General features: G+C 44.5%; 1 protein-coding gene across 3 annotated transcripts in view; it reads right to left on the reverse strand.

The window, feature by feature from the left end:
• Positions 1-27,447, reverse strand: part of Ldlrad4 (low density lipoprotein receptor class A domain containing 4) — a 305,502-nt gene that overhangs the window by 276,279 nt on the left and 1,776 nt on the right. The window lies entirely within an intron of this gene.

Here is a 27,447-nt window from a genome sequence, read left to right on the forward strand (position 1 = left end):
GGAATAAAGTAATGCTTGCAAAGATGTGTTAAAGAGCCAGCCAAAAGGCAGCTTCAATATGAGCCAAGCCTAAGGCAGACTCTTATATGCTAATGAACCAACCCCAAGGTGATTCTGATATATTAATGAACCAGCCCTATGCTGTAAATCCCAAACCATAGAACAGATGCCTGCCAAACAATACAAAACACTGAGATTTGGGAGAGTGGGGTAAGCCTAGGGTGGTTCCGTCATGCCCCTGAGACATGGCATCTCAAGCCTCTGGACCGATCCACATCAGCAAGGGCACTTTGAGCCTGGCCACTGTGTGACTCTGGGTTGGCATCTGTTTAGGTACCAGCACTGTTGCTTAATTCACAGGATCCCATCTGTCAGCACCAGCCACAGGCTGACTTCTCAAGGACCCTCTGGAACTTCCAATGATGCCGTCTTCCCAGCTTCCCACAGCTGAGCACCTCAGAGTAGGAGTGGGTCAAGCCTGCTCCCAAAGCACCTCCACTGGAAGCCTGCAGCATTTTCTGCCAGGCTGACCATTCCTCGGTGGGTAAGATGTGTTTATATGAGATTACTGTAACCGTTATAATAGTATGGTCTTGTAAGGGATGTTTATGTAAATAAACTGAGCATATTCAAAAGGCACATCTTCTATGAACGTCCTAGCTGGTGCGCCTCATAGCCAACCATGCTCTCCAAAGCGCATGTTTGAATACTTGGTCCCTCGATGGTGGCACTGTTTGGAGAAGTTTTTGGAACTTTTTGGAGGCGGAGCCCTGCTGGAGGAAGTACTAGAAAGCAAGCTTTGACCCCACTTCCAATCCACTCCCTCTGTTTCCCATGTGACTAAATGTGGCCAGCTTTCTGCTCCAGCACCTGTTGCCTCTCTGCCCCCACTATGACAGACAGGAGGCTCCCTTACTCTCTGCAAGTGGTTGGAGGTGTGGTCTCTCGGTTTCCTGCTCCAGATACCTGCTGCCCTGCCTCCCTACTACGAGGGACTCTTATCTCTCTGAAATTGTAAACCAAAATAAATGTTCTCATATATAAATTGCTTTTGATCGTGGTATTTTATCCAATGATAGAAAAGTACCTAATCCATCCTCTTGACCCCATTTTTTCCACATCAACCATCTCTAAAATGTTTCAAGAACTTCTGCTCTGCAGCTTCATCCTTGCTACTGGGTTGTTGTCTTGGACTAGTGTGTGACGGTTTGTGTGCTCCCTTCAGTATGGACCCAGTTTTTACCAGCTGTTGTGGTTTAAATGTTGTCCCCCTTGGGCTCATGTATTTGAGCATTTGGTGTACAGTTGATAGCACTGTTTGGGGAGATTGTGGAACCTTTAGGGCTTTGCTGGAGGAAGTACATCATTGAGGGCAGGTGTTTTGAGGTTTTATAGCCTGCGCCACTTCCTACTTTCTCTCTGCTTCCTGTGTGTGGATAAGCTGTGGCCACTGTGCTTCCTGACTGCCATGCCAGCCTCTTGGTCCTATTGCCACACCTTCCCCACCATGATGGGCTGCAGCCCCTCAATAACAATAAGCTAAAACGAGCTCTTTCTTCCCTAACTTGAGATTTATCAGAGTCTTCCATCACAGCAGCAGAAAAGTAACAAATGCATCTGCTCATCCTGATCTAAATAAAATGTCACATTTTCAATATAGAGCCACCAGTAAGTATTTTTTCCCTGCTACCTAAATAATCCTACTCCTGAACTTAAAAACTAAAATGATTGGCCAGGCATAGTGGCTCATACCTTTATCCCCAGCAGCACTCTGGAGGCAGAGGAAGGTGGATCTCTGTGAGTTTGGGGGCCATCCTGCTCTACACAGCAAGTTCCAAGCCAGCCAGAGTTACTTGGTGAGGCACTATCTAACCAGGACCTGATGGTCCTAGCCATACTAAGGGGAGCCCAAGAGGGACCTACCTAATGCTCAAAGAGAAAAGCTGTTGTCTCTTCTGGGATTCAACGGCCCAGACTAAGCCTGTAATGGAAAGACAGTCTCAAAGTTCTTCCTTCCTGGAAAGTGGCTGTGTCCCTCGAATGCATGAGAGCAGGTATGGAAGGTGGACTGTACTACTTCAGCTCCCCTATAATGTTTCTGGAACCACAGCCCTCAGCGGTGAACTGAGGGTAGAAACTAGAACAGAGAGTAAGGTCCAAAGAGCCTTACACCAAGGTGGTAAAATTAGCATATATAAAAAAACAGTTGGCAAAAAGAAAATCTGGATGCCTCTCCCTCACGTCCCTTCAATCCTGCATCTGGCCAACTTAAGTCAGCCACCATATGGGAACAAAGCATTCCAGAGCATCTGAGTGTAACCTATGACTCATTACATGACTGCGTGGAGATTTAAGATGCTGACAGACATACAGTGCATAAAGCTGTAGGTAGAACCACATGAAACAGAGAATGCCCAAGAACGTTCACACTATGTGCAGAGCCAAATGACCTCACTATGTGCCATGAAAGCCTCTACCCTTTCTACAGCATGGCCAGTCAAGCTTCCTAAGTCCATTCCAGACAGCTTGTTCCCTTTGAGGTGTAACCTTCGTTAAGGGATTCTCTCATTTTGCTAGCTACAAAACAAATAAGCCAAAGAATCAGAATGTAAAAGATTGTTTGAAATGGAGGCCTTAGGTCGATTCAAAATCATTTTTGTTCTTAACACGCCATCCCTATATCCGTGTATGATGAATATTCACTTTATTTTAGAAATTTTCAAACGAAGGAAAGTATAAATATAAAATTACAGACTACCAGCAACAAAATTAACCTAGCCTTAGGGGGAAAAAAAGTAGTTTCTTAGCTTGGCGTGTTCTTAAGAAGATAGATAAGCCCAAACAAGGGTTCAACTTACAATCGTTCAACTTTGCAATGATGCTAAAGGATACACTGTATCCCTTTTTTGACTTTATCTTTTTCAAGGCTAGCCACACACAGTACAAGTCTTCCCGGATGATAGCTGGTGGTGAGAAACCTATGACCACATGCTATGATGCTGAATGTTCCATTACAGTAAAAGAAGCATCTGTATGCATTTAACTATGAGGTACAAGTCTTCCCAGGTCTCTGCATGGTTAATAGGAAGGGTGGCCTGACCATCAAGGTTTTCCCCCTCGCCACAGCAGTGTCACAGAGGGCTAAGACGAACAGGCCTGCTCTACGGGAAACTTCGGGAGACCAGTTTCCAAGTCACTGGCAAAATCAGGGGATTCTCTACCACTGATCACATTTCCTTCACTCTCCTGCCCCACCATAGCCCGTATGCTGCTAGCCAGGCACCCAGTGGGACCACAGAATCTGCCCTTTAGGTGGCAATTGATTGTGTGAAGAAAACAGATGCAGCACCTTGCTCTCGTAAGGGGAAGCACCATGTGCTACAACACCTGACCGAAGCCTCCAGAAGTGACATCCGGTACCATGATGGGTCCCCAAATCAAGAATGCCAAGATACATCAGTATGTACATCCCTCGACTTCAGGCACCTCAGAGCAGAGTGGTCTCAGCACAGTCAAAAGGTGATGGGGTGAGGTGTCAGAAATGGCTGCAGACTATCCAGACCTCCACAGGCTACCATTAACTCTGCAGTAAATGCTTCACCGTGGATTGTGACAATATGGGTTGTCTGAATTTATCATTCATTGTTCATGCACTTATTAGCCTCTCAAAACACAGGGACCCAACCTCCATGCCAATCTCTGTTCACACATTGAATTGGTTTTAACAAAGCATTTTTAATTTGTGCTTGAGCACCCACTCTTACATCTGTCAGTGCCTGCCTTGTAATTCCAAGGAGACCAGATCCACAGAAAAGGGGAGTAAGAGCTGCTCTGAGCCCTGATCCCCCTTCCATGAGACATGGGATGAGCATTTTACACACTGGTTTCCCATATCCTATGCAGGGCAACCTTGAAAATCTTCTCTTCACTCCCCTTGATGTAGAAATGACCTATCCTATCTATTGTTCCTCCGTTGAAAAGTGCTGTCCAGATTCCCTGGGGATCTCTCAGCCACAGTAACATAGATAGAGAGATAGGGTCAAAGATATGGGCTAGAAGCTGGGGAGATCACTCAGTGGGTAAAGTGCTCACTGCTCATGCAGAAGGACCTGAATTCAGATCCTCAATATGCTAGCACAAGTCCATAACCTCAGTACTGGAGGGCAACTTCAAGCCTACACACTCACTCACACAGAAAAGCACACTCACACACATATATATCCACACAACACGCACACATATACATACACATATATACATATACATATATATCTATATATACACATATACATATAAACACATCATATATGTACAACACACGTATATATGTACACATATATACACACATACATATACACATACACATATATAATATATACAAACACATACACACTCACATACACACACATATGTATCCATACAACACATACATATCCATACAACTCACATACACACAGAGATATATACACACACACATATACATATGTACACACATATATACACATATATATATACAACACACATACACACACACATACACACACACCTATATATACACATACAATACACATGTAAATATCCATATAACACATGCATGTATAGCCATATAACATACACAGGTATATATCCATACAACACACATATTTACAAAAGCTGGAAGGAAACCCAAGTTCACTGCAGCTGGGTTGACTTGGATCCATGACTTAAGCTTACCGAGTCCCAGATTCACATTTCAAAAGTGAGGGTGGGAATAATACACATTACAGAAAACATCTGGCAAAACCTGTGTGAATATTAATCCATTTTCTCCTGTGATATATTCAGCAAAACCTGCTGGCATCCCCCAAAGTCGGCATAACTTACACCCAGTATGAAAAACATCTCCCCTCCTCCCTGCCTGTCTAATCTCAAATCTCCCTCATTATTTCTGTAATGAATAGATTCTCAAGAATGGTAGGGCTTGGGAGGAGTTCTGTGGACACTCTCGTGAGCCAGCAGCCCTTATCTGAGTTCCGTCTAGACTCAGAACCAGCCCTACTCACTCCACAATGCATACACTAGTCACCCCAACATTGCTTTTCTGTTTGTATTGACTCAGAGCTCCCAGTCAGACAAACCCACCACTTCTCCACAAGGAGGGTCAGGATAACAAATCTGCCTTCTAAGACTCTCACATATATGAGAAGGCATGCCCCAATCAAGATCCAGAGACCACGCATGCTGTAATTCACATGTTCACATGTGCTTGTCTGCTTCCCCCGGAAGGCCTAGCTATGTTGCTAATGAGGTATATAATGCAGATGTTCTCAATATTTATTAAATTGTACTTTCAAGAGAGCAATTCTGTCTCTTAGAAGACAGAAAACCCAACTGTGTGGTCAGTCATGGGATCCGTCAGTCCATAACCTCTGCCAAAAGCTCAAACTCCACACAGAAACATTCAGAAGGTCTGCTAGAGGCGGGAGGGGGGGGTGCACGTGCGCACCCATTCGTCCACCTGTGATAGGGAAGGGAGGAGGAGACACCTAAGCTTCTGGTGACCACATCTGTAGATGTAAGTGAGTATAATATTTAACCACCACATGAATCCATGTAGATCAATAAATATGGTCAAAGATTTCAAAGGTCAATTAGCAATTACAAAACCCAAAGAAAGGCATAGGCAGATGCGAGAGGGAAAAAAACCGAGGGCCTTTATCTTAACATTACGTTTGGAAATTATATGATAGGTTAGAAGATAAATGATTGGACAGACAGACAGACAGACAGGGAGGAGGATGGGGAACAGAGAGAAGTTGATGTAAATCTTTAAATGATGACCCCATATTTTGTCTTAGTTTGAGATGTGCTATTATGTCCACTCACAGAAGGTTAAGAGCCAGAAGTGAGAGCAGGAGAGACAGCTTAATCCCTCACCTCTCGTTTCTTGTGGCACTACCCTCAATGGCAGGAGGCTTCATAAGAGCTCTCCAAGAATACATGATCTGATAGCAGGGAGCCAGTGCAGGGGAGAGGGGCAGACGCAAACTTCCTCAGTACTTTCGATATGAAAGAGCCCAGACAGGGGTGCCGAACTGAGCAAAGCAACAAAGGTACAAGATCATAGGTGTACCAAAAACACTGGCAAAAAGACGGTCCTTGTACAAAGCTCCTGACCAGCAAGACGGAGAGATTATTCAGATCTGACCTTGGTGCTAATTGCTTAACAGCTGAAAGAAACTAAGTTGGAGCCATAGGGGTCAGAGCTGTGTGAGAAGCCAAAGCTGCTGGATATGATTTTAATAACCACTTGGGAAGGACATTTTTTTATTAGAGGGTAAGTAAAGAAATATGTTTTCAGTGTTTCTTATTTCTTTTTCTACCGTGCGGATTCCATACCATATTAAGGAGTAAAATTTTATCAATCTCCATAGTGTCCTGAAAAGTCCATTTCTGTAATGAAAACCACTAGTAAGTATTTAGAGGTAGTTTTTCTCTACCAGGAAAAAGTCTATAAGGTTCTTGTCAGCCCTGCCTTAATTAGTCACCAATCACCTGAACACAGTTCCGGGAATAAATCAAAACAAAATGCATCTAAAGAACTCCTTTCATGTAACCAAGCCCTGATGTACAGTCACTTCCTGCTGCTGCGACACAACATCCCGAGAAAAGCAACTTAGAGGAGAAAAAGGATTCCAGGGAGGATACAGTCCTTCATGGTGGGGGAAAGCGAGGCAGCAGTATGAGACACACATCTAGGAAACAGGGAGATCACATTTCACACACAGATACACACACACACACACACACACACACACACACACACACACACACACACACACACCAAGCAGAAAGAGAAAACAGGAAGTTTGATGACCAGGTTATAAAACATGGAAGCCCAAGCCAGTCATGGTGCTGCATGCCTTTAATCTCAGCACTTAGGAGGTAGAGGCAAGAGGACCTCTGGGAGTTTGAGGCCAGCCTGGTGTACTGAGCAAGGTCCAGGACAGCCAGAGCTACAAAGAGAAACCATATCTCAATAACCAAAAGAAAACAAAAACAAACAACTGAAGCCTACCCCCAGTGATGCAATTCCTCCAAAAGGCCTCACTTCCTAAAGGTTCTATAACCTTCCAAAACAATATCCCCCAACTAGGGACCAGGTGTTCAAATACATGTGCCTCTAAGGGACATTTTTCATTCAAACCAAAATACCTGTTAAGCTCACTTTTTCCATTTGTCCTGAATAGTATTACCCTGACATAGGTACTTCAGCAGTTTTCACCGGATCACTTCCAGTAGGAAGTGAACATACATAAAGAATCGAACGGGTTGCAATTGAGGACTACGTCTCAGATGGGGTCTGTTCTTCGCTTGACACTGGTCTGAGCTAATCTAATCAAACACACAAACTCAGACCTGAGCCTATCTATCCTTCAGCTGAGGACAATCAGCCCAGACTACAGCAGCCATTTTAACAAGGTACCCTGCCTCCTACAGGGGGCAGAGAGTAGGAACATGATAGTCTTCACCTTTCCAGAAACCCACCCTGTCACCACCCCTGAAGTATATGAGTCAGCATTTATTTTCAATACAGGAAAAGATGTTAAATCACACTTGACAATAAAGCAGTCAACTAACTCAGGACAGAGTATACAGAAAGTTCCTCCCAAAGGTCCTTGTGAAAGTACCATCCAGAATGTTCAGCCTTGAGGGACAATGGAAACAGGTGCCAGGGGAGCAGGGCTTCACTACAGAAAGGAAATCCTAAGGGGCTGAGTTAAGATCAGGTGCCCTGTATCACCAGCACTCTGCTAGGAGGATGCCACAGAGCTGCTCATCACGGCCACAAACAGCAGCTTTCAGCATGATGGCCTTTACCTACCCTGCCCCCTGCTCCTGGACATGCCAAAGATGTGCTTTGGGTTCAGATATACTCACATGAGTGTAGTCAGGCTCTGCTATCTACCTTTGGGTATGACCCCTGCCCCATCTCAAGTCTCCCAGTAGCAAACAGGGCTTTTTTCAAAGTGATGATGAATTTCAGAATTGCTAAAGACAGTGCAGAAGGAGGTCACCCTAAGAGTACACTGAATGGATTTTGTGGTGGTGGTGGTGGTGGTGGTGGTGGTGGTGGTGGTGGTTTGGTTTGGGAGTGGGCAGGGTTTAGAGACAGGGTTTCTCCATGTAGCTGTCCTGGAACTCACTCTGTAGATCAGCAGGCTGGCGTTAAAGTCACAGTGATCTGACTGCCTCTGCCTCCCTAGTACTAGGATTAAAGTCGTGTGCCACCACCGCCCAGCTGAGAACACTGGATTTCGGAGCAGACACAAACGAAACCAGGAAAGCATATCTCAAGCATTAGAAACAGGACTAAGCTGGGTGCATCTTCGTAAACTAGTATCCTTTGAAGTAGCATACGAAACGGCATGAAACACGGTTAGTTTTTTCCTAGATAGACATATATATACATGCATAAGCATACATACATGCATCTGTGCACAACTGAACACACATGTGCACATGAATTCGTGCACGTGAATGCATGCACACATTCACATGCATACACTAGGAACAAACTCAAAGCACATAGGAGCCAGGAGTCAATACTCTTGGAACACTTAGTAGTGGAAACAGCACCTCCCAGTCTAGAGAAGCCACAGGAAGGCCAAGAGAGTCCCATGAAGGGACTAGAGCCATGAAGAGCTCACCAGAGGGTGGGACAGTCTAAAGACACTTCCATGTCCATGTCTGCAGGGACACAGGACCCTGCACCTATAGGTTGGCAGCCCCTGCTTAACCAGAGAGCTGACAAGGGACAGGGGACATCCTGGCTGTTCTACTTGTAAGTGAACCTATGACCCTTTGCAAAACGTCCCAACTGGTATATCCATAGACAAAATGGATGAAGAACTTGGCGTTTCCGATATTCTAATCATGAAGCAATGGATATGTCTAAAGTCCATTCTTAAACATGAAAAACCGAAGAAGTGTTTATATGCATGTGAATCCCTTTCATGGCCCAAGTGATACTGAGATCCCCAGTGACTGGCATGGAGTGCATGGAGGTTCCCCCAAACGACCTGCTACGAACGTGTGTGTGCTTTTCCCAGGACCCTGATGAGGCTAGCCCTGGTGAGACGGCTACACTCACTTCCTTTGGCTCTGTGGTGTGATAGCCCAGATACAGCCCACAGGCAGGAGCCCCATCACAAGGCATCTACCACAGTGTGTAGGGAGAAATCCCTGCCAGCAACAAGCTCTGAACTCTGCTCTTCCCAGGAGCACCCAAGATATTCAGGGCATCTTTATCCTGTCCCCGGTCCACATAGTGGGCCCTTTGAGGGTTTAATAAAATTAGAGAATGGAGCATAAAAGACAGATAGCCTTTCTTAGACCACTGAAAGTCTCTCCAAGCCAAATAGACAGGACTTTCATTTGCTTAAATACAGTAATCATTAGTACCTGTAAGTCATTCTGATTAATCAGAACTTGTACTAGTTAATTTGTTAGCTAATTAGAATTTAAAGGGTATTGTTGCCATTCAGGGAAACTCATTTAGTGCTAATGAAATTCCTATACAATATTTAGGTGAAACTGAAGAGTGAGTCTATTTAAACTTCTAAGTGGCCCCTTTCAATGCCCATTTTTTCAAAACCCCACACTCAGGAGACTAATCTCACTGAGCTAACATTTCCAGTTCTGACCTAACACCAGCACCTTGTCACCAGCAGCAGTGCCTGCCTATGTCTGGAACATAAATGTCCCAACACAACTGCAAGCAGCCATCTTCAAGCCAACGTTCTGATGAGAGACTCTGCAATCCTCACAACCAAAGCAGAGGCTGCCTGTAGTCTCTGGTCAGAATGTGTCTCAACATACTTGCCCAGGGGTCCGTTTTACCAACATGTATTTCCATGTTGTTAATTAACATACTAGTGTGGCCATTGTTCATGGTGTAGCTGCCGTATGCAGGCCTCTCCCAGGGCATCATTAGTGGAATCTCTCTTGGCTCCTCACAAGTAATACACCTTGACTGAATATTTTACAGAAGTGTGAGGCCAGGTGGGTAGAGTCTAAATTCTTTCCTCTTGGATACTGTCTTACAGAGCTAGGATATATCTACACATCTTCTCGCCTGCTCACCCCTTTTCTGAAGGAAAAAAACAACTCAGCTTATAATAGGCAGTCAGCATGCAAAGTAAAATAAAAATTTTTTTTCTTAAAGATTGCTTTTATTCCATCCAAGAGCACTTCATATTTGAAGAAACAAACAAGAACAAAGCAAAACAAAACAAAATCCCTGCCCAGCATGGGAGACTCCAATACTGTTCTGGTTGAGCTAACATCAACTAGCCATCATATATAAAGAGCACAAATCCAAAAATGACATATTTTGGAGAATTTCTTCTGCCTCCTTTCATGATAGATAACTTCTATCCAGTCAAAGAATTCTGTCTCCAGTTCCTATCCCAGAAAACCAAAAAAGAATCCCAAGCATTTCATGTCTGACCTGACATGTCCTGGCCTGAACAAGGGCAAATCATTTGGACCATGTTGTTAGAAGCTGCAGCTCCCAGTGGTTCCTGGAGGGCCATGCAACTCCTCAGAGAAGGCACGTGGCAGGTAGGGATGATATGAGTACAGTCCCTACTGCACTGTTTCCTTTGTAATCAGCCTCACAGAACACGATCCTTGAAGACACAATCACTTAACTCAAGGAAGAGGCCAAGGAGCCACAAGGCTCTACTGCTTATTGCACAAACAAGATCTTAACAACAAGTGACCTCGGGCCAGTTGAAAAAACTCTCTAGACCTTACTTCTCCATTTGAAAAATAAGAGTGATCATAATACTTCCAATAAATTAATCAATTGAATCAAAGTAAATAACCCATGGAAATAGATAGCAATGGAAGTGTGGAGGGGATTCTCAGTGGGGAAACTGAGGTCAGGGGCCTTGTGTGGCCATCGTATCTGGCACAGGATAATTATGTAATAGTGTCCACTGAGAGAATGGACCATGAGTTATTCATGCTACATGGGGATAGAGCAAGAAACAAGAGACCATTTTCCTTGTGTGTCTTCAAACTGTTTTTCCTTTAAACGGGATCATCTCTCTTCCATTTGGCCTTAGAGATGGAAGTAAAACCATCACCTCTGTCCCCAAGGCAATAAGAAACTGGCATGCTGGCAGTCACTTTCCAGGGGCTCACTGTCCATAGTAACCATCTTTGGTACCAAACATATGAGCTCCTGGCAGACTCATGGGCAAACAGCCCGTTCACTAGGGCTTCATGGAGCCTCCTCCAGTCTGCTCACAAGAGGAGGTGGGCACAATACAGCTGGAACAAGGGGGATGCTTAGTCTTCTTCATTTCAGAGAATACACTGGATGTTCCATCTCATGGTCATGGGCATGCTATAAGCCTTGCAAATGTTATCCCCCACCCCAACCGGTTTTCCAAATGAGGAAACAGAACTCCATGGTCTAAGATCATACCAAAAGTGAGACTGAATACTGCACCTATACAAGAATCCTTCACAACATGCCAGATGCCTTCACTGGGCTTCTGAGAAGACCCACCCATCTGGGGCCTCCTTTATGACATATCTACCACATTAGAACTACATGAGTTATTCCTCCAATACCCTAAGATCCATAGACAGAGAACCCCCACTGCTTATTCAATGCCTGAAGCCTGGCAGTCCAAGTTTGTACCCTCACCCCAGTCTGTCCTTTAGCTCTGTTCCTCACGCCCCTCACCCTGCTGTTGGCCACTCAGTCTAGCCATGACCAGGTATTATATGTCAGTCTCCAGCTCTGAACTACTTGAAATGTTCCTCAGGTTTCCCAGGTCATCTTTCTGAACCCATCTGTATTAATCATAAAGCACAACTTCCTGCACATAGAATATGCCCCTGACCAGACTCCCAGGACAGACTATTACAACCTTGTCTCCAAGTTGAGCACATTGGTTCTAAGCAAGAGTCTAAAGGAAGGGAAATGACATCATGATTTCAAGGATCGAAGAAGACTCATGACAATAAAAAGGTATCAGTGCTTGTGCAGATGAAAATCAATTCCAAGCCCAATCCTGAAATATGGCATGGACAATCTTAGACAGGAAACACAGCAGAGGCCGACCCTTCCAGACAGCAGGCTAGCCTACCAAATCACACAGGTAACCATAGCACACAGAAGAGTCGGCCCAGAAAAAGAACTTGGAACCTTTCCCTATTACTAGATCAAAGCTAGACGGCAATCTCAGGGGAAATATGGAATAATAATTTGACATGTAACTGTTTCCCCATCTCATAAGAAATTCTATCCCACGTAGGGCTGCCCGGCTTGGCTCCAGGAGCAAGGCAGGGCCAGATGGAACCACTCTGTGGAAAGCAAGCCTTTCTGCCCCCATAGCAACTTCATCCCTGCCTCCAAAACACTTAAAAAGATACACATCTAATTGTTTTCCACAATTTTTAAGAAACTTGACTTTCTGTTCCACACCCTGCGCTGGGAATGTTCTCGTTATAAAAACAGAAATGAGAGATCTTTTTTTTTTTTTTAAGAATTTTTTTTTTAGATCATCCTTAGCACCACATTTCGGATGTCGATTTTTAATGTTTATGTATATTTCCTCTTGGTCTTTTTTCTGGGTGTGTGGATTGGGGGTGAGGGGGTATGATTCAAACCAGATTCTCAGCAAAGGTCAGGACAGCTCAGCCTTTGCTCACACACTCTCTGCTCCAAGCAAGCCTGTCTTCTGAGTGAACGGACAAAGAAATCACCTCATCTGTGGTCACTTTTCTCCTAGGAAAGCCTGGTTAGCACAAGGTCTAGGACTCACGGACTGGAAAACCCATCAGTGGTGTGAACCCATGGTTCCTTAAAACTCACCCTTCTCAGGTCCTCTTCCCCTTATTCCGCTATGTAGTTGATTTTCACAGTCTCTGTGTTGACTTTAAATCCAAGACAACACAATAAATAAATAAGCTCTGGAAATCACCTGTCATACCAGAACACAAGCACAGTGAGCTTAGAAAGTGAGTCAGAATTCCAGGAAATAATCAAAGGCTTTAGTCTGCTTTGAAAGGATAGTAAAACAAAGATTTATACACCTTAACCATCTCCACTTTGAACTTGTCCTGCTAACAGAGGATGTCTATAGAAAAAAATACCTCCATAAGGTGATTTCTAGAACATTCATAAATCTAATTATATTTCATGGCTTGATGGATTTGCTCTAAACATGTAAAGAATATTTAACTCGCCCATAACTGATACGGAGACTTAACTCTGAGAGAGTAGAAAAGGAAGGCAAGAGTTGCTCTAGAAAAGAACTGCTTCTCCTGACCTCTAGAAAGTAGTTTACTTTGTGGAGGAAAGTGGAAAATAAGAATTAAATGTAGGGATTGGGAGTGGAGCTCAGTGGAAGAGGACTTCTTAGCGTGGATCAAGTCCCAAGTTCAATTCCAATCCTGGTGAGAAAAATAATGTAAGTAGAAACCTAGCCCTGGGAAGAGGGGGTGGTGAGAGCATTGAATGACATGTCCCCAAGCCTGTCCCTGTCACCTCTGCAGCTGTACTTTACCCCTTCCATTAGAACTTACTGTTTGCATTGAGGCCTGATCTAACCCACAGTGACAGAGGCGAGATGGCCTTGTACCGCCCCTGGCAGCCACCTAGGCATCAACAGACAGACAGAAGTCCACGAATTGCTCTACCTCAGCACCAGCGCTTTACCAAGGCCTGGAAGTCTTGATGCCCTTCTCTGTGCCCCTACCACACAAGGACTCCTAGCTCCCACACACACTTGTCCATGTAACGAGCAATACTGACAATAGACAGGGCAGTGATCTGTCTGCTCTCAAGAGATTTCTAGGAAGAGGTAACTTCCATCATTCTGTCATAGGATGCCACAGACCAGAAAAAGCACAGTTGAGAGGCTACCTGACCAAGGCAGGACACCTGACAGAAGGGCCAGGAATACACATACATCAAGGTTTCCAGCAGGGAAATCTCAGAGGCCCTGGGATAGGAACTACTTGTAAGGAACTTTGAAAGGAGGCAGCCAGGCTCCCCAGTGGAGCACACACAGGGTGTATGCTGTGAAGAGTAGATTTACTCAAAGGCTGGACTTCAGGGGATTTGAGGTGCCAAATGTGAGGGCTGACTCACTGGGGAGGTGGAATAGCTGGTGATCAAAATGAGACAGTGAGAAACCAAAGGACAGTAGGGAGAAGATGAGGGGACATAGAACATACAGGGACTCCAGGGGACAATGATGGGCAGGAGAGAGGTCAAAAGGGACCTCCATATGGTTTTAGGTGAGAATAATTTTTGTGTCTTTCTTCCCTTCCCTTCTCTTCTCCACTACCGTTTTTCTTCCTTCCTTCCTACCTTCCTTCCTTCCTTCCCTCTTTCCTTTCTTCCTTCTGTGGTGCCGGGGACCAAACTTCAGGCCTTGTTCATTTGTGGCAAGTGTATTACTATCTCTGAGCCACACCCCACCCCAGTTCATTTTTGTACACCCTGGCTGAGACACTTGGAAATGAAACTACCCAGCAGGCATCCTAGGGTAAGAGCTCTGAGCCTGAAAATTGGGCTTATGTAAAAACACTTCCACTCTAAGCTACAAGGAAAAGATTCTGCCTCTTTCTAGAAATATCTCCACACACAAATAAGGTGGAGCCCCTGTTTCCTCCTGGCACTGATGCCAACTGTGCCTCACAGGCAGGGTTCATTGGCTTGCCATGCTGCCGACAGAGACCCAATACCCAAAGATCGCTTTGCCTAGACAATGTTCTCCTAAAGGACACTCAAAGTGACAACCAGGTTCTCGGAGGAATATGCTTCAAGAAAGAGGGTGCTAAATTCTCCAGCCTGCTTTCAAGTGTAGTTCTTAAATTCTTTCCTGGTCTTGATGAGACATCCCTCTCTACCACCCCTAGGAGCAAGAAGAAATGCCCCCTTGACGTCTTACCATATCCTAGCAACAGCAAACAAGAAAGTGAGCCTTGTGGATCGCAGTTGCTGCCATGTCTTCTGATGACAGGCTAGGTATATTTGAAGGGTAAACAAAATAACAAGTTATCTATTAGGGCAACCCATACCCGGCTTCTACACAAATGCAAAGAGTGTGTTTCATCTGCAGTGTCCTGAAGGGCAGACCCCTTCATCAGGGGAGTCTCCCCTACCCCCTTTTTTATTATAAGCCCTGCACCAACTTGCTATGGGTAACTACGAGAAAAGCCCTCTGCAGAAGTTATTCAGTGCGTATTGATCACACAAACTAATTACCAGAGATCAGAAAGCACTTCATTTGCCACCTAAACTATTGACCAGTGACCTCAAGCACTTTTCACCAGAAGCACCTGCCGTTGCTATTCTCCTGGGTAGTTTCATTTCCTGAACTAAGAGTGGCTGACCCAAGGAAAGCCAGCAGACATGCCACCCTCGGACTTTATTATCCACCATCAGAGGCAGGACGGAGACTGCTATAACCCTCCCAGCACTGAAACCAGCAGCAGCTCTGTAGAGTTGCAGGAACACATTCACCAGAGGCAACAATTCCTGGAGCTTCAGGGGAGAGAGCAGAAAACTGTGGCCACAAGACAGCAATGTGAGAGGCTTGCACTTGGAGCCCAGGAAGGGGCCTGGGCTACTTGGCAACAGTAGTCAGTGAGGAAGAGAGCAGGATGAGCAGGAGGAAAGTTGCAGCAGCTAGCAGTGCAAACTCTTCCAGGCCTGGACCAGGGACCAGGGCCACACAGCAGGCAACAGGGACAGAGAACAGAAGCAGTTTTTGCCAAAAGGAGAGAAACAGAGCTGAAGGCAACTTGTATCTCCACAGTTGAACATGCTGTTCCCAGTCAGAAGCCAAAAATATGTTGGGAGACTGGAGATGGTGGTGGGGAAGAAGCTAGACTGTGGACAGAAGTCAGTGAGAAGCAAACCCAAGAAGGGGGTGTGCTGCCCAGCTCCCACTTCACAGCCAGCAGCAGCATGAGTTCATGTCTGTCCGACTTTCTCTGAGGCCCTCTGAAGAGCTACCAACTCCCCCGGAAATCTCTTGTTTAATATGGAAAGGAAAGGTCACTCAGTGGCCCTGATTCACACTTGCAGCAAGTCTCTGTCCCTGATGAGCACCTGGAGAGGACTTCACAGTTTGACTCCTTTACTCTCATTGGCTTAACCATGTATACTTGCAAATTCAATTTCTAGTGTTTCATCCTAGCCTCTCAAAATTGCACAGACTATGTATCTTCTCTGCCACCAACTGCAATTCCTCAGACTTGATAGCCCTCAGGAAATATCCTGTGTGTGACTTGGACAGTAACAAGAGATTGCCTTCCACTATGGTTTTGCACATTAAAATTTAAAAAAAAAAAAAACCCAACCCTGAACTCCACTCTCAGCCAAATGGCACACTGTAGAAGGGATGAATCTATTGATTGTACTTGTATGTACATTCCATGAATTATTTGCTCCGTAAAGCCGAGGAACACAAAATTAGATGTCGTCTTTGAAAAGCTTTACAAAGTTACGAATGTTTTGCAAATAGAAAGCATTATTATTCCCACATGAAAGTGATAGATCTGGCTTCCTGGTGTGAACTGTACGGGGTATGAGATTTAAACAGTTTAGAAAATGTGAACAAGTAGAAAGTCTTAAACAACTACAGTCAAGCCTCAGCTCATAGTACGAATAAGTAGGTATAACCAAAGTAACTTCTATAGTGAATGCCTCCTCCCAACAAAGGCTTGGTCTTCAGAGTGCCAGGATTGGAACACAGTACAGCCTTTTGCACACGGAGTGCTTCAGGTCTTAGTGGGCCTTCCCTCAAAGGCGATGCTCGGAGCACATTTTCTTCTTTGCTTGCACTCTCTGGTCATGACATGAGCTGTTTTGTTCTACCACATGATCCCTTACCATGATGCTCTGCTTCTCCACAGGCCCCAAACCAATGAGACGAGAATGTTTAAAGCCATGGGCCCAAACAGCTCTTTTTTCTCTTTATGGGCCGGTTATCACAGAGGTTTGCCACAGTACAGAACGCTGGTCAGCATGGTGGGTATGCAACAGGCTCATTTTTCTTTGTCAGTCTCGATGTGGTTTTTCAGGGGGGAAAAAATGGGAAGAGCCTCATGAGAGCCAGCAATGTGTTCTGTAGCTCTGTGTTCTGTAGCCCTGTGTTCTGTAGCCCCGCACCATAGTGAGCGCCAGCCGTGGCTGAGGTTGACCAAACATGTGCCCCTTGTCCCTGTTTAGTCTTCCAACAAAATTCCTCACCCTGTGGGCCACCTTTGAGAACTGGTCCATCATTCACCTGGGGCATTTATCAGCTACAAAACCTGCATGGACCCCTCCATGCCTGATCCATCCCAGAAAGACTTTGCCCCTTCAACATCCCCAGTGCTAGACTGTCTCCCATCACTCTTGTCTTGAGCATGAATACCCACGTGTCTCAAGTTTAATTCTCTTGCATCTTTCCCATGATGCATATTCCACGAAGCCAGTGGAAGGAACGACTCTCTGTTCCATGCACACTGAACACATAGAATTAATGGACCACCCTAAAACACCCCATTCTCATAAGCTAAAACAGGCTCGATGCTCCAAACACGGGTAAACAATCCCAATATTTTGATGACTATTTCTTTGGGTCAACAATGCACTAGCCTTTTGTGTCACCTAAGCTGCTGTCACCCTGTGTCCCTCTAAACAAAACTTCAGAAAGGGGCCCTTAAGTGTACATATGGCAAAACAGTGTTGAGTTGTTGGCACATAAAAGCTATAGACATGGGACCTGGGGGTGTGGCTTGGTAGAGACCATGAGTTTGTTCTTCAGAACCTCAAAGGAAAAAAAAACTAACAGAAATAAGAAATAATTTAAACTCTCACATTTCAGGAGCTGTAAGCACTGACATACGTCTACGATGCCCACATGAGACACCCACATCACCCTTCCCCTACATCAAGCCACATACTCCTGGCCTCTTACTGCACTTCCCCATTGCTGGCCTAATGACCTCTGAAAGCAATGGTTCTCAACCTATGTGGGTCACAACCCCTTTGTGGATCGAACAACCTTCTCACAGGGGTCGCATAACAGATATCCTGCATATCAGATATTTACATTATGATTCATAACAGAAGCAAAGTTACTGGTATGAAGTAGCAACAAAAAAAATTGTATGGCTGGGAGTCACCACAACATGAGGAACTGTATTAAAGGGTTACAGCATTGGGAAGGTTAAGGACAACCATCATAAAAACTCTGACTTTCAATATTATCACATTGGGGATTATACTTCAACAGGTGAACAGGATGATGGGAGAGAGTAACAGGGGACAGTCAGAGCACACCCTTTAGCCCCTCTTAAGATTTCTCTGCATTAACCAAAGCCTCCCTTTCTCCTGTAGGGGGGCTGTTACTACAGTGTGCTCATCTGTCTTCTATTGCTTGGAGACAGCAATATTTACACTCTTGGTACCTAGTGCTTAGACAGAACATGAGTTCTAGGCAAAAAAGAGAAGAGGACAGAAGAAAGACGGACTGAGGAAGCACCCATGCTCACCAGCTCTGGAGCTAGTGGCCTTGCTCTCCTCCATTTACAGTGCTTTTCTGAAACTTGACTTGATTACAAGCCAGCTCATGGAACTGCCCTGAGTCACCAGCTGCTTCTTATACCGTATTCCATTTACCTCTTCATATCTCAGTCCCCAAAGTGCAGGATCTGGGCCTCTGACCACATTCCAGTGCATTCTGGGCAGGCACTTCACAAACACTTCATATTTGGCTGAATAGCTTCCATTTAGGAAGCAGTGTGTATGGTAATGAGCCTCTTCCAACTGGTTGCACACGCCCTATCTTATTTGGTCCTTCCAAAATGTACGAAACGGGCAAATGGTTATATTGGAGAACCACAAAGTAAGGTACAGAGCCTAGAAACTTGATGAAGTCACAAAACCTCCAAGCCTTTGCCCAAGCAGGACAAGAGCCCCAGGAGGATGGCTAGAGGTGCAGCAGGTAAAAACAAAGCCCAGTGGTGGGACCTGTGGGGACCCCAGAGACACAGATCTGCCTAATCCTCCATATGCACTGTGGGCAGTTACCCCAGGGCTTAATGCTTAACTCCCTGTGACAGCTCAGCTTCCTCAATGGATCAGGCAGGGACAGCCTCAAGCATCAGGACAGGGCCCTTCCTCAGTGATCTAAGTGTACCCAGGTCTTTAAAAATGGGATACATTCACTTTATTATAGCAATTAAACAAGAGATTACATTGTAGACCAAGTCACTGAGAGTTCTATTAAATAATTCCACCTGAGTTTGCTTCTCACCTTTATAAAAAAAAATGAATAACACAGTTTTCCTGCACTAAATATACTATGAAGGCTGCTTATAACTACATAGTTATAATTACCATTATAACTACATAGCTATAATTACTAGTATAACTAGTTGGAATTACATTTACTATTGCTATAATGAGATACCATGACCAAAACAACTCGGGGAGGAAAGGGTTTATCTAACTTTGCTTCCACACTCATAGTTCATCACTGAAGGAAGTCAGGACAGGAACTCATACAGGGCAGGAAACTAGAGGCAGGAGCTGATGCAGAGGCCATGAAGGGGTGCTGCTTACTGGCTTGCTCCCCATGGCTTGCTCAACCTGCTTTCTTATAGAACCTGGAACCACCAGCCCAGGGAAGACACCATCCACAATAGGCTGGGCCCTCCCCTATCAGTCACTAAACAAGAAAATGCCCTAGAACTGCATCTTAATTTAAATATACATACATATATATTTCAGTTGAAGTCCCTCCATTCAAATGACTCTAGTGTCATGTTCACATAAAATTAGCCAGAACACTATATATATACAATACCATCCACACTGCCCAGAACCCATGAGAACAGGTATGTGCCTCAGGAAGGATTTGGCACTCACTGAGCCTCCAGACATACAGAAGAACCCACCTTAAGGCCCAACTCTCAGGCAGAGGGGGCAGAGTGCCTCCAGGAATAGCCAGTCACTCTAGCTGCATTGCAGTCTGTCCTTACCATGTCTGTACTCCCTTGAACACTTCTGTGAAGGCCTCCCATGAAACAGAAACTGCTTGCACAGTCCCATGGACCTGCCCACTGTCTACCAGGCAACAGGGCATACTGAGTCATTCCCCCAGCACATACCCACAGAACAGATGAATGCCTTACACTGTGCAGGTGCCTAGGAAGATAGCTACACCACACTAATTACAACCAGCCCTGGGATAGTGATATCTTTCTGCATTTCCTGTATCCTTCAGCTTCTGAAACAGTCTGCCACTCTAGCTATTTCTAACCTCTCGATGAACACTGACTTTGATTAAGCAGACCCCACTAAAATGACTTTCATTTTAGGAGCAAGCAGTTTGGGAGACAAGGTACTGTTGAGCATACAGATCTGGAGAGGTTGAGACTTTTGTTGAACACTTGAGTACAAGTACGGAGAAGACGAGGTGTCTTGACAGAGGACGCAGACGTTTAACCCCGAGAAGCAAACATCAATTGATATAGTCAAAGGCATCTTAAGTCCATATCCTTGGAGGGAGACACAAGCACGCTAGATCTATTGCTCTCAAAGAGTGGTCAAAGACAACTGACTGTATAAGGTACTGCATGGCAATGCTCCACGGCTATGCCAGCAGTCGGATGCCGAATCCATGTCCTCTCCTGGCCCTCATTTCTCTACTGTGACTCCAAGTGCATGCTCAGAGAGAGAGAGAAAGACAGAGACAGAGCCAGAGCCATAATAAGGAAAGGCCAAGAGCAGTCTACTGCCATGAAATCCTATGTGTTCATATATGTACATGTTAGATAGATAGATAGATAGATAGATAGATAGATAGATAGATAGATAGATGATAAGATAGATAAATAGATTAATAGGTGATAGATGGATAGATGATAGATAAACTGATGATAGATACATAGATGATAGTTAGGGTGATTGATAGATGATTGATAGACAGGTAGATAGATGAGAGATATATAATAGATAGATAAATAGATAAATATAAATTACTAGGCTGTTAATGTGCCTTTGATCTGAGTAAAATTAACTTCATATTTAAAGCATCATTACATTTGCCCTTAACAATTATAATAAACAGACAGTTTTCCACCTATAACTCAAACAATACAAACCAAGATTTTCAACAATAAGAACAAGGGATAGAAACACTAGAATCATATTATTTCACTGACAAGCACTGATGGTCAGTGTCAACATGGCACAGTCACCCTATAGCTCCTGTATCTGTGGGGTTGTGAGCTGCCCCACCCATTCTGAGAACCAACTGGACGACTTTTGGAAGACTCTCAAAAAGTCTCGTATCCATTGGCTTTCCTTTTAGAAAACTACTCAGTGTCTGTGTAATACAGAAATGTTTAAGGCAGATGTCATAGCTCAGGCCTATAATCCCAGCACTCAGGAGGCTGAAGCAGGAGGATGTCCATGAATTTGAGTCCAACCTGGCATACAATACAAAGTTCAAAACCAGCCTGGGCTACAGAGTGAGATCCTATATTTTTAGTAATTTTTTTCAGTAAAATATTATTTATAATGGAGAAGACTAGTCTCAGTCTCGGTTCCCTAAAACAGTTCTTTAAAAATAGCAACAAAACCAGAGAGGCCGGGCTGGAGGGATGGCTCAGCAGTTAAGAGAAAATTCTGTTCTGCAAAGGACCTGAGCTCAGTTTCCAACACCCAATTGGGTTGGCTCACAACCTCCTAGAACTCCATCTTGAAGGAATCATCTATAACCTTCTTTTGGCCTCCAAGGGCACCTGCACACATGGGAACATGCCCACACACAAACACACATATACAATATTAATAACAATTTTCTAAAACTTCATAAAGGTGAATACTATACACAATGCTAATAAAAATATAGAAATATTTTTGGAACAATATTTAAATCACATTTTAAAATGTTCACGATTGGATACAATGTTTTGAAAGAAAAGGATACACGAATTTTATATATGATGTTGCAACTGATCAATAAAATTCTCTATATAAGTTTGTATCAAGTTAATAAACTGAACTGAATCAACTAAACTGTTTATACTAATCAACTCTCAAGATGGAGGAATTGTAGGCAATTTCAGTCAGTTTTATTTTTCTTCTTTCTTTCTATTATTAGTAGCAAATGAATAGAGAGGGGAAAATCTTATTTCTACCCAGATACTGACAGATTCAGTTACTCCAGGACAGGCTCAAGTTCTAGGTGCTCACAGTGTTACAGATATAAGGAAGACAGAGGCTAGACCAGGATAGCCACTGAGAGAGCTCCTCTTCCCACCCAGAACCTTCCAGACCAGCCTGTGGACCAATCCAACAAAAGCTCCAACATGTCTTGCAATGAGTAGGTGCCATGGTGCGAATTCATATAGGAGATGGCACACGTTCCACACACAAGACCCAAGAAATGTGTGCTGGATGCTGAGCTTAGAGGCTGTCCTTTGCTATTCCGTGGTCAGAAGACTGCTTCCAAACACAGCAAGGGCTGCTCAGTCAGTCCAATTACATATCCCATGTAAGCTTACCTCTTCCTATAATCTCACACCCACATGGGCTTTGCGTTGGTCCAAGATGCACAAGTATTTACGAGCTGTATATGCATATTTCTGTGTGTGGTTAATTGATTGATGCTCTGTGATGCCTAGTCCAGGATCTTCATCGCAAGTTTCTTCAAATGTGAGCCAAAGGGAAAAATACAGTATTCCATGATCCTTCTACATAAATAGACACTTGGAAGTTTTTCAGTCTCCCTTCAACCCCACACACCCTTCTGTAAGCCTGTTTTATCTCTAGGAGGTGGGCAGTCAAGTTCCTAAAGAACAATATAGAAAGAGGAATACATGTAGTTTTGAAGTGCATATAAGCATTCCACTAGTGGGTTTGTGCCCTCCTGTCAAGGAACTGAAGGTACAAATACAATGCCACTGCTTGCCCCGCTCTCAGAACTGAGGCTCTCTCCACAGACCAGACAGCAGAGAGAAGAATCAACAAGAAGAGTACTAAGAAAACATGGAAGTGGGGGAGCAGACAGGAGGACTCTGGGAGTGCTAGCTAACGAGAATCCCACTGGAACCTACCCCGAGACCAGCAGAGAAATGGTGGGGCATTCCTTCTCAAACTCATATGGCCTCTGATGAAGAATGTATGGCCAGCTTGGGCAGCTCTTTTCCAAAGTGACAAAGTCACAGATCTCTAAGCCAGATGGCCCGAGCTGTACAGGACTCCACTGTTTTATTTACATGTTTATATGACTTTGAATAACTTCTTGACTTGTGTCCATACAACTCGGATGTCAGCTGTGTCTGTCACAGAGCCACTGTGAAGATTATATTAGCTTATAGATGCGCAGCACTAAGAAGAGAAGCCAGCAGGGAACACATGCCCATAAGTGAAATTCCTGCCATAGAGATCTGACCAAGTGTCAGGGTCCATGCAGGTCTGACCAGGGTCAAGGAGCCCTTTAGAAAGCAACCCTCTGGCTTTGGCCTTAGACAATGAACTTTTACTACAGAAATTGCTGCCCTAACTCTCCACACAGGTTGCCAGTCCCCGGGGTACAGGCAATAGGAACAATACTGAGTTGTGCCTGCCCCAGCAACTGCCTATATCTGGAGTGAAGTGGCCGGCAAGCACACAGGAACCAGCACAGTTGGCAGGAAGCCTACATTCTGCAAACCCCAAGGACAGGAAGTCCACGCACACCAAAGGGTCCCCCACCACACCCTATGAGAAGGAAGGGCCAGCCAGAGGGGATGGGATGGGTTATTTCCTTTTCCAAGTAAGGCTTTGAAGAGTTGCTGCAGGGCAGTTAGAAACAGGGTGGCTAAGGGCACACATGTCTCTTACACCCACCCGATTCCTGACCTTAACGTCACTTAATAAGCCAGGCCTAGAGTCCTATCTGCAAGGAGAATTGCAAATCACTTGGCTGGGGCTCTGCATAGGAGGTGGCTTTGTAATATGAGCAGTGTGTCCACTAACTAGAGCAAGACCATTAGGTCCATTACACCTGTCACTCTGCCAGCCGAGTGGCCAAACTGCCATGATAAAAGTACATTATGCCCAAGGAGTGCCACCCATCCCCCTTCCAGGAGGCGCACACTCATCCACTGCACAGAGAACACCACTGTAAACAGCTTAGAACTTAACTGTGGAATACCTCAGGCTCTTAGCAGATACGAAGGTTTCCCTTTCCTGGGAGGAGAAACATGGGTATGGACCAGAAGACCCAGATGGGGACAGATGTAAAAAATTAAGGGATGTGGGGAAAAGATATTTGGTAAGTAGATTCTACCCATAAAGCCCCAAATAAAAGTGAGAGACACACCCTTTTCACCTCTAAACCAGGTCCCAGTGCTGCAGGCGGCAGGCAAAGGCCTTCTGTGCAGCTGTATACTTCCACCCAGCCCCAAGAAAAGCACATAGCCAGCTGGGCTGCTCAGTGGGTTTGCAGTGCAAGCGTGTTGCAGACAGCAGTAATTTATTTATCCCTGTCATGGAACATTAACAATCTGTCTGGAGCTTGGCAAGCACCAACTTGCACTGTCATATAAACTGTCTGACAAACCTAAAAGTTTCATAAATGCGTCTCTTTTCCCAGCAGACAACAAAACATCGTTCTCTTTAAAAGTTGTCATCTTCTCTGTTTCTTTTTCTCTCTTCCTTTTCCAAAAACTAAGGAAAGGGAAAAAAAACAAGAGAGGAAAACCAGCAATGAAAGAACGCATGCAGTCACACGTGATCTGCCGGTGATCTCAAGCACTTCACTGTTTTCCTATAGCAAGTAAATAAATGAATGGGGCGATGTGGGGGGCGGTGTGGGGGGCGGTGTGGGGGGCGATGTGGGGTAAGCGGCGAGGTTACTGGGGTACTGAAGCAAAATCTGCAAAACAAAAATACAGTCATTAAAAATTAATAAAGGGTGTGGACATCCAGCCCCCACCTCGTTCCGCTCATGGGAATTTGAGCCAGACATTCTGCGTCCTCATTAAGTGAATGCTGGCAGGCTGTCAGGGTTTTAGTGGGTTCTGGGAATGCCAATATATTAACCAGAAGACTTTTTGCATACCCTTTAGAGTTTTTATTCTAGAAAAGTCAACCATTTGGCACAGTAGAGCCTTATTTTTGTCCAGGAAAGCTCTCCGGCTGCCAATCAAGGGAAAAATTACAGCTACATTCTTCATAATTTCCAAGACCTAGCTGGAAAACAAGTTTGGTAGAGAGAGAAGTCCTCAAAAAAACGAAAGCCTAAAAAGATCAACATACCATTTTTAGTGGGAATTCAAAGAAAAGCAATCCATCTTTAAATCAAATGGATACATAACAACACAAACATTATTCTTAAGTCTTCCTGTAACAGAGGAAAACCAATACTAGTTGGAAATTTGAACCCAACATATCTACATCTGTGAACAGTTCAGACTGTTGCTCATTTCCTTTTGTTATCCAATATGAACACAAGCAATGCATACATGAACACATGAGCGTGTATGTACACACACAAGCAATATATACGTGTACACGTGAGCGTGTGCGCACACACAATCCCCCCACAAAGTGGCAGGTCCTGGGGTTATAAAATTCAAATAGTATGCAGATTCCCATTCCTATTTGTGTAGGGTGAGGGGTGTGTGTGTGTGTGTGTGTGTGTGTGTGTGTTTATGTGTTTATGTGTATGTATATACATGTGCAGGCCAGAAATCAACATCCAGTCTTTTTTCAGTCTCTCTCCACTGTATGTTTTGAGTCAGGGTCTCTCATTGAATCTAGAGTTTACCAAGTCAGCAAGTTCCAAGTATCTGCAAAACTCTGTACCTTCAGCACCGGCTTCTATATGGGCAGCAGGGAAGTTGACTCAGGTCCCTGTACTTGCACATCAAACATCTTACTGACTGAGCCATCTCCTCAGGCCCCTATTTTCTTGTTTTAAAACTCACAGTTCTCTTCTCATGTACCCTCATAATATAGGTCAGAATGGACTACCCACCTAACGGCCCATGTTGGCAGTAAGTAACATTGACATCAGAGAAATAATGCCTTCTGGGAGATTTTTCTACAAACTGGAATGACTGAAGAAGCATGGAAAAAGTATGCCAAGGAGAAAGGGGGGGGGACAAGAAAGGAGAGGGAAACAGAGGGACACCGCAGTTTGCCATCATTAACATGTAATGCATGTATCCATGTGAATAGCGTTGAATATCTCTGACATTTTCCAGGTTAAAATGCTATACTCCTTTTACAACTGTTTCTTTCTGAGCGTTCCCTGTCAACTCTTACCCCCAAAGAGACATATATCCTAGAGGCCCCATACACCCAAACCCAGGTTACTATAAAGATCTAATAAGTCTATATACTTGCAGATATTCCTCCCCAGAGTCATATGGGCTTTGGCTTTATCTGATAACAGGACAATCCTGCATACTACTATAAAGTGACTGACTTAATTTGGGATACATGCACTGGGATCCAGCGTTTGGGGTCCTTTCTTGCCAGCCAGCCAGAAACTAGCCACAGGGCACAACAATTCATCCTTCCCTCTCTGCGTCCCTGCCAGGGTAGGAATCAACTCCTCCAGTAACCCAGGAAAAAAAAAAAAAAAACAGAAAGTGACCCATGAGCCACAGGGCTTCTCTGCCAGGCTGTTAAGTCAAGCAAGACTATACAGCACAGCCCCAAACTGTAAACACCTCTGCAGACAGGTCCTTGCTCTAAACATGCCTGGCAGGAGAACTATTCTTGGAACAGTCCAAAGTTGGGGGAAATGTTGGGGGCGTGAGAATAAACATTTGCCTGTGGATGTATATATTCTGATGGAGAGGGGTGGAGCAAGAACTGTAGAACTTGAAATGGCGTGCCAAAAGATTGCCACAAAATCCTGTAAGAAGCAGCTGGCCCTGGCTGGACTCCACTGCAGGATCATGGTCATGAAAACCAAGCACCCAAGAGGATTCAAGAGATAGCCTTAAATGCCTGCTGGCAAGACGCTCTCCAACACAAATGCAAACTTACAGGAACTGGAGTCATAGACAAGAGCGACGAACTCTTCCAGTGGTAAGAGCAGAACACTAAGAAGCTAGAGAGGTCTAAGAAACTAGGGAGGTTTTTTGTTTTAACAAGGGGAACAGTACCTACAATTCAGTAAATCTGTGACATTTACAGTCCTGGCTCTAATTCTTATCCATGCTCTACGTTAATTGAAAAGTTACTCTGCTAAAGAATTAAGCTTTCACTGGGATGGCAGAAAACAAATATTAAAATTCATATGCAGGTAATATTCAGACCCATTATTATCTATGTAATGACTCAAAGTTTGGTATCGTTTCTCAACTGAACACATATTCTGTATTCCAAAAAGGATGTGCAAAGGCAGATTTCCGATGCCAGTAAGC

Source organism: Grammomys surdaster, unplaced genomic scaffold (genome assembly GCF_004785775.1).
Source record: "Grammomys surdaster isolate TR1022 unplaced genomic scaffold, NIH_TR_1.0 239, whole genome shotgun sequence".
NCBI lineage: Eukaryota > Metazoa > Chordata > Mammalia > Rodentia > Muridae > Grammomys > Grammomys surdaster.